Source organism: Neopsephotus bourkii, unplaced genomic scaffold, assembly GCF_033783945.1.
Source record: "Neopsephotus bourkii isolate Nb327-2 ecotype Australia unplaced genomic scaffold, CSIRO-AGI_Nbou_v1 NB_1764, whole genome shotgun sequence".
Lineage (NCBI taxonomy): Eukaryota > Metazoa > Chordata > Aves > Psittaciformes > Psittacidae > Neopsephotus > Neopsephotus bourkii.
Genome location: NW_026902238.1, coordinates 1,237,657 through 1,252,794, shown reverse-complemented (window position 1 = coordinate 1,252,794; position 15,138 = coordinate 1,237,657). Strand labels below are relative to the sequence as shown.

The window sequence follows — 15,138 nt, the reverse complement described above, 5'->3', positions numbered from 1 at the left end:
TTCTAACTAGCAAGCTGAGCTGAGCTTTCTGGCCTCTCTAGGAGCTCTGCTCTGACCTATCTTGCTAACATGATCCTTACTTCAGGTCCAAGCTCTTTTTCCTGCTCTTGTTTCTTGCCCCTGGTGTCCCATTTACTGTTACTGACTAAGCTGCTCAGTCTTGCTCAGATCTTGGCTCAGGTACAAAAAGTTCAGCATTGGATCCTGGGTTGCTGTGCTTTTTGACTGTTTCTGACCTCCGTCTGCTCTGAACTTGATGTCTCTTTTCTGTATCTGTTGGCTTCCTGACTGCTGTAATGATGCAAGCAGAACTTTCTGATGCAGAGGAAGTGCAGAGGGTGCCAAATGATGACATCATTACACAGCTACTGTGACACAGATCATAAGTCTTTCGCTAATGCTTCTCTAAGCTTTTGTCCTTTAATACTGAATTATCCTCTTCATCTTCTATATATAACCAAGGATGGGGATTGCCTTCTTTACTAGCCATTTACTATGTAATTCTATGAAGTTATTTACAAAATCTTAAAATAGATTGGGAATTCTGTGTCATGTTCTAGGGCTTTTGAAAGGCAATCATAGAATAGAATAAAACAGAATAGAATAGAATAGAATACTTCTCACATGTCCTGTCACTGGGTTCCAGGAGTCAGAGCTCAGCCCCTCCCTCTCCACTTCCCCTTCTCAGCAAGCTGCAGAGAACAGTGAGGTCACCCCTCAGCCTCCTTGTCTCCAAACCAGACAAACCCAGAGTCCTCAGCCGCTCCTCACAGTACCTGCCTTCCATCCCCTCCACCAGCTTTGTGCCCTCCTCTGGACACATTCCAGGACTCCGCATCCTTCTTCAACTGTGGGGCCCAGCACTGCACACAGCACCCAAGGTGAAGCTGTACCGGCACTGAACACAGCAGAATAATCCCCTCTTGTGACTGCTGGCCATGCTCCGTGTGATGCACCCCAGGAGGCAGTTTGCCCTCTTGGGTGCCAGGGCACACTGCTGACTGACACTGAGCTGCTGTCAGCCAGCTCCCCAGATCCCTTCCTGCAGGGCTGTTCCACAGCCACTCTGCTCCCAGTTTATACTTGTGCCCAGTATTTCTCCACCCCAGGTGCATTTGGATTTGTTAAGTTTTATGTCTTTAATGACTGCCCAGTGCTTCCGTCTATCTACATAAAGGCAGCCTGGTAAGAAGAAGAAAATTACTGAACAAAAGCAAATGCCTGTCAGCCTAGCAGCTGAGACTGGGAACTAGGCCTTGGAACCACAAACTTCCTTGGAAAGTGCGGCTGGTCTCTTTGAAGTACAGTGAAACAATGTGGTGTTAACATGACAAGCAAAGGAAAAATCTCTTTCTAGATTAGATTTTCATTTTCGTAATGTCCTTTAGTTGGGAAGGTGACACTGTCTTCTTGTCAGTTGCTTTTGGCATTTAACTCAGCTGTGACAGACCATCTTGGCTCAGGAAAAAAGGTTATGACCTTTGGAAGAAGGGACAGGCAACTCAGGAAGACTATGAAGATGTCATAAGTTGATGCAGGGAGAAAATGAGAAGGGCCAAAGAGAAGGGCCAAAGCCCAACTAAAACTTAATGTAGCTACTTAATAGAAGACTATAAATAATGTTTCTATAAATGCGTGAACAACAAAAGGAGAGCTAAGGAGAATCTACATCCTTTATTGGATATAGGGGGAAACATAGTGACAAAAGGCTGAGGAAAATCCTGAGGGACTTGATGCTTTCTTTGCCTTAGTCTTTAATAGTAAGACCAGCTGTTCTCCAAGTACTTAGTTCCCTGAGGTGGAACACAGTGATGGAGAGAGCAGAAGGAAGCTACCATAATCCAAGTGGAAATGGTGATCAACCTGCTACACCACTTAGATACACACAAGTCTATGGGTTAGATGGGATCCAACCAAGGCTACTGACAGAGCAGGTAAAAGTACTCAATGAGCCACTTTCAACAATTCTGGTTCACTGGGGAGGTTCCAGTTGACAGGAAGTTAGCAAATGTGACACCCATCTACCAGAAGGGCCAAAAGGAGGATCCAGAAAACGACAGGCCTGTCAGTCCAACCTCAGTATTGTTGAAGGCTATGGAGTGGATCATCTTGAAGGGCTGCCACATGGCCAGGACAGGCCAACCAGGTGATCAGGCCCAGTCAGCATGGGTTATGAAAGGCAGGTCCTGCTGGACTAACCAGATCTCCTTCTATGCCAAGGGAACTGTTTCGTGGATGAGGGAGAGGCTGTGGATGTTGTTTACCTGGACTTTAGTAAAGTCTGTGACACCATTTCCCACACCATTCTTCTTGAGAAACGGGCTGCTTGTGGCTTGGACATTTATTTGGAGCCATTTTCCAGCTTTCATGGAAAAGGAAGAAAACACACAATTCTTGTTTTCTAATGGCATAAGTATGGTGGCATACTCTATTTTCATTATAGTGGCATAATTAAGAACTATATAACAACCGGGAATGAGATGCAGAGTGTCAGAAGGCTTCATTAGACATGCTATAAATGCTATTAGAAATCTATGTTAATGAAATCAGCTTCCAGAATTACTAATATAGTTTATTGGCATTTACCATTCAGTCTTCTCCTGCACCTCTGACTTTGGTGTTGCCTTTGGATTTCTTTCAAGGTGTTCAAAAGCCTTTGATTTAGTATTATAATGGGAAATAATGGACACATAAGGAAAAAGAAACTTGAAGGCAAATTAGTGTGCAGCAGATCCTGGTGCTGGAGGCAGTAGTAACTGATGGTGGATGACAGAAGAAACTCATCCTGTGAAGAAAACAACAGTTTTTATAAGCCATGGCTCAAAGACTTTGCCATATAAATCAGTAATTATTCTTTTAACCACTCACACAGGTCACTGGAGAGGCAAGAAGAGCAATAGGCACCTTGCTGCTCCTAGGATCTTCTCTGCCAGCTGATTAACACCACAGCAGAAAAAAGGGAGTATAATTTCCAAATGGCATATGAAAAACCAACCCTCATAATCATGAGCCTCTTTCTAGGCTGCTGCTGAATGAAGAGCCCCAGGAGACTCCTGAGAAACAACATTCTTAATTTAGAAATCATATTTGTTTGAAAGCAATATTTATGCACTCATTTCAGACAAAGCAATGTGTGGGAGAGTGACCTGGAACAATCAGACCTACCTGAAAGTGTCATAGCTAGCAAAACACACTTTTACTGAATTTGCCTTATTAGGGAGGAAAAACATAGGAACAGAAATGGCCTAATTTACTGTTTTGCTGCTGATACTGTGTCATAACATACCCTCTGCAAAGTGAGTAACTACTGTCTTATCTGTAGTAAAGTATTGAGCACATGCTGCCCTTCAGAAGGCTGAGTAATGAAATATCAGGAGGTGTAACAGCAGTTCAGGCAAGATCAGCTGCAAGCATTAGAAATGGCTTTAGATGTTATGAACCAGTTCCACACGTAAGGAATCATTGGCTTCTCTGGCCATGAGTTTAAACCCTAAATTCATTATGATTGAGCCTGATAAGCGGTTATTACCTTATCTAAAGCCAGCCTTCACAAGGTGGATTGTGGCGCTAGGTTGACTTCAAGGATTGTGTTTTCTGGTTAGCTCTTCTCTAGATGGTAGTGGTCCTGTAAATACATCCAGCCCTTGAGGAAGACAAAAAACAAAAAGATTCTTCATTAAAGCAAAGCTGTTTTAAGCAAGCTGATGCCATGGAGGGACATCCTGAAAAAACACTTGTATGGAGGAACTTTTCTAAGTGTTCCAAGTAAGCTGGATATCTGACTAAGCAGCAATCAAATTCTCAACAAGGATAATAATTTAATTATAACTGGATAACTTCTCAGTGTTCTTTTACATGATATGCCTCTGCCTGTTAAGAAATATACAGGATAATCCCACAAATGCTGTGCAGATTGTAGCTAACTTTGCAGGTGTTTGAATAACTTCAAATCCCTGTAACAGTTCAGCTGCTCAGATTTCCTCCATGAACTTAGAGCTCACATTCTTGTAGAAGGTAAAATGAAAGCTCACACTGTTAATGAGTTTTCTTTGCGATTATGGCCAAATTATTAACATTGTATAAGGCTTGTCTAAAAGGCATCAAACATACCTCTGTTGAAGAATCTTATGAAGTGAATACTCTGTGGTCAGAGAGCCCTCTTATGTTCAAACATTCATGCAAACTAAGATGGTGCCTGATTTGGTGGCTGTTTTGTGCATGTTTATACAGAGGCAAACAATCTTCTGCCTTGATAGCTGTCATTTACTTGTGTGGGAGTATAAAGATGTGTAGTCTCCATTCTTTGAAGTTTTAAAAACCTGAATAATGTCCTGAGGCAACCTTGTCTAGCCTTTTAAGCAATTGTGCTTCGAGCGGGAATTTGACATAGAAACCTCTTGAGACCCCTTCCAAACTTGTGGTTTGATACCTTGATCCTGAGGTTTCACTTTGACATAACTGAGTTATTACCAAGGTCAACCTTGACTAAGTGCCAGATGCCCACCTGACTGCTCTCTTACTCCCTTTCCTCAACTAGACGGGCAGAAAATAAGATGAAAATCTTGCACATCAAGATAAGGACAGGGAAATCTCTTACCAGTTACTGTCATGAGCAAAACAGACTTGACTTGGGGAAAATGGGTTTAATTCATTACCAGTTAGAGTAGGATGGTGAGAAACATAGACAAACCTAAGACACATTTCCCACCCCTCCCGCCCTGCCCCCCAATCTTCCCAGATTTAACTACTCTCCTTTGCTCCTAACTCTTCTACCTCCTTCTGCAGGAGAATCTCCCCTCCAGCTGCTGGAGTTTCTCTCCCCATACTTCACTGACATTGGTGTCTGCAGGGCTGTTTCTCATATTTTTCTCAGTCCTCCAACAGCTGCTGTGCAGCATTTTGTCTCTTTCTTAAATATGTTACTATGGAGCCATCACCATCTCAGCTGAGGGACTCAGCTGTGCCGAGTGATGGGTCCATTGGAGCTGGCTGGAACTGCTTGTATGTGGGCCAGGCAAATCCTCTCCCCACAGAGGCCATATCTGCAGCCCCCACTCATCAGCATCTGGGTGTCTTTACCAAGTACAAGTTCTGCTTAACAGAATTCTAAACTTCATTGCTCCAAGGCCAGAAGGATTATACAGGAAGCAACAAGAAGAGGGTGAGCTTCTTAAATTTGCTGCTGAACTGGGATCCTGTATATCAGGCTGGTACCAAGCAAAGTAGTGTCATTCCTTTTTTCAAAGCTTTGAAGTAGTAGATGAAAATTACTTTGGAAGACCCAATTATTATTCTTGAAAAGGTCAAAATCGTTTCAAGTAGCTCTCTGCCACTCCTTACACCTTTTACAAAAGAGCTGAAGCACTGGTAATGACTAGTATGCAGTAAATACTGCCTTCTTGGTTTTCTTTACAACTCTGTAAAGACAGCAGTTTAAATAAAATACTTTTACTTAGTTTTTAATGATCTATTAATTATTTTTGATGGTGCAGGCAGAAGACAAGTACAATATAATCAGGCTTAAATTTTAATTGGTAAACTCGGTAACATTATAGTCAAGGAATGATGTAGAACTTGGCTGTAAGCATCAGTTGGGTTAACAGTCTTGAAGATATAAATAAGCAACCACTCAAAATAGTATTGCAGGTACGCTCCTCTGACAATTGAGCAAGATGCTAGGAACCCAGACCCTACCAAACCAGCATGAACATGGTATAAAACACATGAACAAGCAAACTAAGAACTCATTGTGATCATTCAGTGCTAGCAGCAATGGGAACATTAGCAGTGAACTTGGTATCACAAATACAGAAGACTATCAGATAGTAAAGAATAAGCTTTTCTGTAGAAGTATTAATAGGGAAGAAATGGCTTAATCTCATTAATCTTCTCTTTACAGATGATGTGTCTTACTTGGGGCACTGCTATATCAGTCAATCTGTGGTTATACAATATATTGGCAATCTGTGCTATTCTGTAATGTGGTGGGTTTGAAAACATGAATGTATTAGAACAGCGGTACTTTTTACATATTGTGTTAGCTGAGGAACATTCCTACTTTTGTGTCCTAGAAAACAGAAGAATGTCCATGCTGTAGTCAATTTGTATGTAATATATACAACATGCTACTCATAGAGATGTACAACTTAATAATCAGATATTCAGGATCACCTACCAACATGTAATGTGGGATGCACTGTCCTCCAGGACTGTGACAAAATTATTTATTTTCAAGGTACAGAAATATATTTTACTTGAACAGCAATTGCTTTGCATTGTGCATTCAGCTGTGATGAAAATAAAAAATAAAAAAAGCAAAGCCTTGCAAATGCCGAAAAGACCTTATGGGAGCAACTAGTATATGCCTTGCTGTTTAACCCACATTGTGAGGAGGAACTATAGTGAAACACATCATGTGCCTGAAACACCAGAAGTGCATGTTTAAAAACTGTGATGCGCCATGTAGCTAAGTAAGAATCCAGGCAATGAGGCCAGCTTGGGACTGTGAGAAGCACAGAAGGGCTGTGTGAGCAGACAATGAGGAGGAACACCCATGGTGTTTAGACCACACTTCATTTGCCTTCAAGGCAGAATGTTACATTGGATGATAAGACCTATGCAAGCAGCATTTGCACTTCAATTCCAGCAAAGCTGTTTACATTTTCATGACCCAGTCTGATCCTGTCTTTCTGTCCCTCTTTGACAGGCCCAGCTCCTACAGAAACGTCTTCCAATTAGAGCATTTTTACAGTATTTTCTTTCTGGTTTTCAGTTTATACACTTTTCCCCTCCACTTTTCTTCCATTTGTTTCTCTTCTGCCATGTACCTCCTACAGTTTCTTTTGTTTTTCTGCCTTTCACCTCTGTATTACATACTTACTTTGGAGCTCTTACCATCCCAACAACAAACAGCTCAGTTTGTTTCTCCTCCCACCTTCCTTTTGCCCTTGCCTTGTGTTTTCTTCTCCTCCTATACTAGAAATAGAGCTTTTTTTTTCAGTCAGCTGAGTGTTAGCATGAACAAGGAACTTAAAAGTGGGGTAGCAAGAAGTTAGACTGTTTGCTAAACAGAATGATGAAGAACAGGAAATATTGCTATATTCTCAAAAACCATGTCAGACTTACTCTGTAACAATATGAAATGCAGAAGTATCAGGACTTCAAAAATGCTGTGAATCTCTTATTTACCTCATCCAGTTTCTCAAATTACTTTAGGGGCTGAGGAATTCCTTTTTGAAGGCATGCTATGTTCTTTAATTTCTTTGGTTTATTAAGGGACTGTGTCCTATGCAGTTCTCATTTACATTTTTTTCAGGAAAGAATAAAAGGCCATCAAATGATGCACACACAATCATGTGAGTCAGGTGTAACTACACTTACAAGCAATCTCCCAGAAAAGGGGCAAACTTATCAGATCTTCCTGTTGCTCATCCTGACTTTCTGAAAAACTGCAGAACATAATGCTTTATTAGAGTGAATTCATCATCTCTGCAGCAAGAAATGTTCCCTATATTCAAGGGGATGTGATAAGCATGAAATCAATTAGGTGATTTAGTGTTCCAGTCTTACCTTGAACAAATCCTTCTGCGGGCTCAGCATTGCTCAGATTCAGTGACTGGTGTAAAAGCTTGAGGGAATCATTTCCAGCCGCTGAGTACAGAAAGAAAACTTGAAAGGAAGTCACAGCAGGCTACAGGTGACATGCTTCAGTCTGTACTTTCACTTAGTGAGAATCTGAATCTACAAGATACATTATGAGCCAGTTATTTCCTTGATCAGTTGCAGGGAGCTGCTGAAATCCTTTTGCTTTTGGCATCTTTTTGGCATCGCTCTCCATCATCTTTACCAAGTCTTGGGAAACGGGAGAGGTGCCTGAGGACTGGAGGAAAGCAAATGTCACTCCTGTCTTCAAAAAGGGCAAGAAGGAGGACCCGGGTAACTATAGACCGGTCAGCCTCACCTCCATTCCTGGGAAAGTGATGGAACACCTTATCCTTGGTGCCATCTTAAGGCATATCAAGGATAAGAGGGTTATGAAGGGCAGTCAACATGGCTTCACCAAGGGGAAGTCATGCTTGAACAATCTCGTAGCCTTTTATGAGGAAATAACACGGTGGATGGATGACGGCAGAGCAGTGGATGTGGTCTACCTTGACTTCAGCAAAGCGTTTGACACGGTCTCCCACAGCATCCTTGCGGCTAAATTGAGGAAGTGTGGTCTGGATGATCGGGTAGTGAGGTGAACTGTGAACTGGCTGAAGGAGAGAAGCCAGAGAGTTGTAGTCTATGGGGCGGAGTCTAGTTGGAGGCCTGTATCTAGTGGAGTGCCTCAAGGGTCGGTACTGGGACCAGTATTATTTAATATATTCATCAACGATTTAGATGAGGGAATTGAGTGTACTATCAGCAAGTCTGCTGATGACACTAAGCTGGGAGGGGTGGCCGACACGCCAGAAGGCTGTGCTGCCATCCAGAGGGACCTGGACAGGCTGGAGAGCTGGGCGGGGAATAACTTGATGAAATATAACAAGGGAAAGTGTAGAGTCCTGTATCTGGGCAGGAACAACCCCAGGTTCCAGTATAGGCTGGGGAACGACCTGTTAGAGAGCAGTGTAGGGGAGAGGGACCTGGGGGTCCTGGTGGACGACAGGGTGACCATGAGCCGACACTGTGCCCTTGTGGCCAAGAAGGCCAATGGCATCCTGGGGTGTATTAGAAGGGGGGTGGTTAGTAGGTCGAGAGAGGTCCTCCTTCCCTTCTACTCTGCCCTGGTGAGACCTCATCTGGAATATTGTGTCCAGTTCTGGGCCCCTCAGTTTAAAAAGGACAGGGACCTGCTGGAGAGAGTCCAGCGCAGGGCAACTAAGATGATTAAGGGAGTGGAGCATCTCCCTTATGAGGAAAGACTGAGGGAGCTGGGTCTCTATAGTTTGGAGAAGAGGAGATTAAGGGGTGACCTTATTAGTGTATATAAATATATAAAGGGGGAGTGTCACGAGGATGGAGCCAGGCTCTTCTCAGTGGCAAACAATGAAAGGACAAGGGGTAATGGGTACAAATTGGAGCACAAGAGGTTCCACTTAAACCTGAGAAGAAACTTCTTCTCAGTGAGGGTGACGGAACACTGGAACAGGCTGCCCAGGGAGGTTGTGGAATCTCCTTCTTTGGAGACATTCAAAACCCGCCTGGACACGTTCCTGTGTAATCTTATCTAGGTGTTCCTGCTCCGGCAGGGGGATTGGACTAGATGATCTTTTGAGGTCCCTTCCAATCTCTAACATACTGTGATACTGTGATACTGTGATCTTCAGTGTAGTCACTGAAAACTTATTTCTTCTGATTATCTACTGTGAGGATGGAAGCACGGACCCAGAGGTAGAGTGCAAGCTGGATCATTTATTGCAAAGGTTACACAATATTTACATGCTTTCAAGCAATTAGCCAAGCACATCTGTGTTTGCCTTGCAGTTACATCAGGTGAAAGGTCTAGAAATCCTCTTTCCAGTTCCGACGTCCTTGTTCCTTGCCAGTTTCAACATCTTCCAAGTACCAGTCAGGGATGGGTCACTCTTAATTGCCTGCTGTATTTCCTCCTTCCCATGGTCTCTGACAGTTTTGATACATTCCACCCCCCACACCTACAGCATCCCATCACGATCCCATCTCTTAATGGCTGATGACAGGTGATGTTCTCCAGATGACTTTATTATCTGTATTCAAGCTACAGCTTTTCCAGGAAGGGCAATCCTTTGTACAAACTGTATTAGGAAATCTCTAGGTTCTCAGATTATTCAAAACTTGAAATCTTTCTGCATACTACAGATGATATTACTTTAGTATTACACAATATTAGAAATTGAGTTTGCTATACAAGAATGACGGCTTTAACGTAGAAACAGAATTAAAAGGTTAGCACTGGAGATCTCAGTCATGAATGTGGCTGTAATACCCAGACATCAGAAGACAAACCCAAATACCTGTAAAAAAAATTGGACCTCAGTTTTTTAAAATGAAGGTACACAGTGATGAGTTTAAGAAACTTTGTAAGAGTAGTCAGTAGTTTTCTCTATCAGAGTTTCCTGCTGATGGCTTGTCTACATAAACTCTTTTTGTCATGGGTGGAAGACACTCCCTGTTAAAATGTTTATATTAATTTGGATCTGTGTCACTTTAATGAGGTTGTGACTGATCACCTCCCAGAAATGGTCTGGAGTTCTGGCTGGGGGAATCCTCTCAGCCTATGTTTGGCTTGCCTAAGTCAGTGCTTAGGTTTAGTATCTCCCTAGGTATATTTCCATGGTGTGTAGAGGTCTAAAAACCCTATGGGCAACAGTAACTCTCTTGGCAATGAGAAACTTGCATTCAGAAAGTGCAGGAGAGGAAAAGAAGAGATGATAGCTACAGGCAAACATGGTTTCTGTTGTGTTTGAACAGCATAGGGCTGTTGTTTACAACAGCAACAGCCTGACTGATACCAGAGTTCCTTGTAATTTTCCAGTCAGCATGGCCAGCCTACCCTTGGGATAAAAGATGCTTCACTAAGTGTATTCAGAACAACTGCCTTTTGCAAGAATATCACAGTGTATTTAGTGCCTTGAAATCGGCATAGCACCAGCTCTCTGGCCATGAAGTTTTTGGCACATCATTATTTTCTTACCACAAAGCTCTTCTAACATGGTAGGAAAGAGTACAGTAGTTTGGCGACAATAGTCTCTTCTGTGCTTAAGCATGAGTCTATTCAATCCTGGTTTACTATGGAAGGTGCCAATTTATCCATTAGGTAGTGTTATTTGAAAAGGATATGTTTTTCTCCACAGGAAGCTCACCTTCTACATGTCCATGGATCTTCATTGCCTCTATTTTTCTGCTGATTGGTGTCACAAGGTACAAATCCAAATTGTCACAGCATGACTTAAAGTACTGGAGTTAGATTGTTTCAGCTTGCCATTCAGTTCTCTTTAGTATTAAAATATATTCAAGTTCTGCTGAGCAAGCTGAGCATAAGCAAAATAAAACAGGATCATCTGGTTCTTCTTTGTGTAGAGCTAGCTTGTCAAAATCTTGAGAGAGAGTTTGTAAAACCACATCACACAAAATTAGGTACAATTAACAGTGGCTAAAGACAGAAATCTTTCTTGCTTTGACAGAAGCATGCAGACTTTGCAGTTTCTCATTTTAGCTCTACAGTTTACAACAAGCATCCCAAAAGCTTTGCTTTATATATTGGATAGAGAAAGTGCACTTAATAGCAAATTTTCCTCATTAATGAGAGATCCTTATGATTTCCTTAATTATTGTGTGTTTGCAGTGCTGCAGCCTTCTAGGGTCTTGTTAAATGAGCAAACAAAAAGAAAAATGGATCTTCACTTCATGCCATGTCAATTCAGAGGTCCTCAAGGCATTTACTACTATAGAAATACCAATAAATTAAATCAGCTGTTCAAATGTACTTTGGGGACCTTTAAGTTTGGGTGTGTTTTTTTTTTTTCTGGGGGGGGGGTGTGTGTGTGTTTTTTTCTGGTTGTTTTGTTGGTTTTTTTTTTCTGTCATCAATGCTTTACAGATCTGAATATTTACCTTAATTTAGCATTTCTTATATTTAAGTGGTCTTGACTGGCATGTCGTACTTTAAGGGCTATGTGTCTGGCATACAGTATAATGTCAAGTCACTACAGTTTTGGAGGAAATACAAAACTGATCAATATATGAATAAATTCATGCTTACAGTGATTGTTGTTGTGCAGTTACTTGGATTGTTACTGTGCAGTGGATGCACATACATCTTATGTGTGTGATGTGTAGTAGTAACAGAGAGTCCAGAGTAATCGTTAGGATAGCATCCATCTGTGTGTTTTAAGCAAAACCTTCACTAGTGAAGTGAGAAATGTGATTTCATGTACATTTGTAACACACAAACTTCAGCTTCTGAATGCTGTAAAATGCTATGTGAAAATGACTTGTTCCATTGGTTTCTTTGGTCCTCTTTTTGGGTGGAGGAGACACAGGTAAGTATAGCTCTCAGTAGCACGTTGAACAACTGGAGAACTTCTCTGGAAGGACTACACGCATCTGGGGTCAATGATAAATGGACAAGTGAGCGAGTGTCAAACCAGAGCAGTGCAGTGCTGCCGCAGGAGTTGCACCTTATTTTTCCTGTAAACACGCTGGACAGTACTCTTGGTAAGGGTTGTACATTTAGCCCAGAGAATATGTGCTGTTGCTTTCTGTTTTCATTTCAAACTTCTTTCATTAGACCTCACTGCTTTTCTCTGCTCACCAGGAAGTTTGTCTTCACATGAGGAGGATGATGAAGAGGTTGCTCTGTAGCTTTAACTTTTCACTTATCCCCTGGAAGCCCACATGGATAAGATACAGAAATTGCATCTCTACACATGGGTAAGTAAGAGTGATAATGGCTAAAATAGGTTATCATGCCTCTTACTACATATTCAGCTACTGTCAGCAAACATGAGCAAAACTGCAAAAAAATTAGTGAGAAACCAGATATGCTGATTTCCCTTGGGCAGTTAGTATCATTGCTGATGTGTCAGAATATGGATGCAGGTCATTCCATATATAAAATCCTTGTGGTGCTCAGTGTGTTGTTTGTATGACCTAAGTGAAGAGACTCGATTTCAGCTAAAACTGATCGTTTTAATGAAAGTGTACTGAATCATAATGGCTGCAGTGAATTGTGCTGGATACCTCATCAAACAGGCAATGGACAAAAATGCCTTTATGCCCTGGTCCTGTACTTACATGCCTGAATTAAACATGCTCATGAATGTTTGTGTGATGAGAGCTTATGTCAGCAAGTTTTCCTTTGCAGTGCTTGACCTGTGTTTTTCCTTGTAAAGAGAAGTAAAAAGGAGCTCAGTTTCCTGATAGATCTGGAAAAAAAATTTAGTATCTTATGTTTCTCACAAGTTGTGGGCTGGCCTGATACAAGAAATACTTGAGGCATGGCTGGTGTTATATAGCATGGAGCTCAAATGTTGTTTTGCTTTCCTGAGCTCCTCAGGGCTCATATTAGTTCCTGGTATAGATCCTATCCCTTCTTCCCCTACTCCCTTGGCTAATTTTCTCACTTCTTCTGTCCAGAAACACCTCCTAGGTTTTTGCCTCAAATAGTACATTCTGGTACTACTGCTGAATCAAACATAATTTCCTATGTTAATGGCTCTGTGCTCCAAACATTGAAATCAGCTGAACATGAGTGTGTATTTTCTGTGTGCCCCTTGGACCAATCGGCTAGTGTGCAGTAGCGTGAAATACATCTTTAAGATCTTCAGAAACAGAATACATGAAAGAGTTCACTTGGTCTGTTTACGACCAAACCCAGTCTTGATTTAAACTGCTCAGGTGTGGGACTGTAATGTAGCTCTGTGAGCCATTTTAAAATTATAATTGGAGGTTTTAAGTTCACTGAGTCCTCCCTCTCCCTTGATTAATAAGTGATTTACACATATATAATGACTTTAACTGTCTGAGGGGGTAATTTATGTCATGATGTGCATGATATATGGATTTAACGAGAGGGAAAAGGGAACCATCTGTTCTCTAGAAAACTGTCCACTGTCAGAAGAATTCGAGAGCTCTATTTGAAAAATGTGTTCAGAAAACAAAAAATAAATTTATCTGAATTTCTTGTTGTCTGGATGACATTCTCAATGGGTATGTATCGACCAAGAAACAAGGTTAGGAACTTGATTTTATAAGATTTTGCAATGCTTCATATTCTGCAAGTTCTTCAAGAAGGCTGTATTTTATGAATATATATATATTAAAAAGCTTTTTCTGATCTTCACAGTGCTCATGCAACACTGGTTTTGCAGCTTACAGCATGGGTACAGAACACAGCGAACAAGTTTAAACACTACCTACACCAAACGAAAAAATGGGAGTGGTATTTTCTGGGAGTAGGAAGCTTTTATTTAGGACAGGGATTTAAAAGCAGAGGTATCATTCTTTGTGCCACTTAGGTACATACCTAGTACTGTTTGTCAACTGATGAATCTCCTTGTGCCCTTCTCTTATGCACTGTGAGCAAGTAAACTATCTTAAAAACATTTATGCATATTCTTAAATTTGCACATGCAAATTTTGTATGATCCTCAAAGGACATCTTATGCATGCAGACTCAAGCAAATGCAGAGGGTCAGGGTTTCATTTTCTGCCCGAGGGGGAAAAATCATAGGCATGTGCAACAAGTAAAACACGAAGGTGAACTGGTGTGCGTGCTCCAGAACTATAGACAGCAAATACAAAAGCAGTTGAAAGTTCTTTCATGTCCTTTTTATTTATTTTTTTTTTTAATACTGCAGGACTGTAAGGTTTTAAATTAAAAATACCTGTAGCAGGCCCGGTATTTAACAGCATACCGGAGAAAACATTTTCCTGCCACAGCTTCTTCTGAACTCGGCCTCTCTCACTCACCGGTGCCTCCAGAAGCCCTTCCGCGCGGAGTGAGAAACCAAACCCCGCCCCTCCCCGGACACGGCTGCCGGTCCTGCTGCCAGCGCACCCCGGCGGTCCCGCCGGCGGACCAGCAGGAGTCAGTGCTGCCGCGGCGGCGCGATCCCGCGGCGAAAGGAGCCGGGGCGGGGGTACCCCTGTGTGGGACAAGCGCCCTGCTGCCGGCAACTGGCACAGGGGGAGAGCGGCGGGGCTCCGGGTGTGCCAGTGGTGTACCGTGACGTGCGGCAGCGCCGGTCGCTGCTGGTGCCGGGGCGGCGCGGGCTGAAGCAGCCAGCCCACGGGCGGCAGCTGCTCTTCAGCCTGGCAGGTGCCGTCTGCAGGCCTCTGTCCTGGCGGCCTGAGGGAGCCTTGCACGGCGGACAGCAGGAGACTAGGTGGCTACACCCATTCCTCCTCCCCTCCACGAAGGGAGGAGGCGAACGGCTGCTGGCGCCGTCCCTGTATGGCCGCGGGCACCCGGGGCACAGCAGCCCCGCGCCCACGGGGCACAGCCGCCGTCTCGCTGTAGTAGTGGGGACCACGGTCACAGGCAACGCCATCGCCGGGCAGTGACACACGCACATCCTCTCCACCACCGGCCGCGGCGGCGGAGACGGCTCCCCCGGCCACTTCCCTACACAAAGAGGAGGCACGGAAACGTGCGCGGACGGGGCGGGAGGC

The 15,138-nt window shown here is 42.9% G+C and overlaps 1 long non-coding RNA gene across 1 annotated transcript; it reads right to left on the bottom strand.

Moving 5' to 3' along the window:
* Positions 1 to 5,495: 5,495 nt before the first annotated feature.
* On the bottom strand, positions 5,496 to 9,859 carry LOC133225564 (uncharacterized). Its single transcript, XR_009729194.1, has 3 exons — positions 9,639 to 9,859; positions 9,321 to 9,344; positions 5,496 to 7,831 (listed from the first exon to the last, which is right to left on the bottom strand). It is a non-coding gene; the product is annotated as an uncharacterized LOC133225564 (long non-coding RNA).
* Positions 9,860 to 15,138: the final 5,279 nt, after the last annotated feature.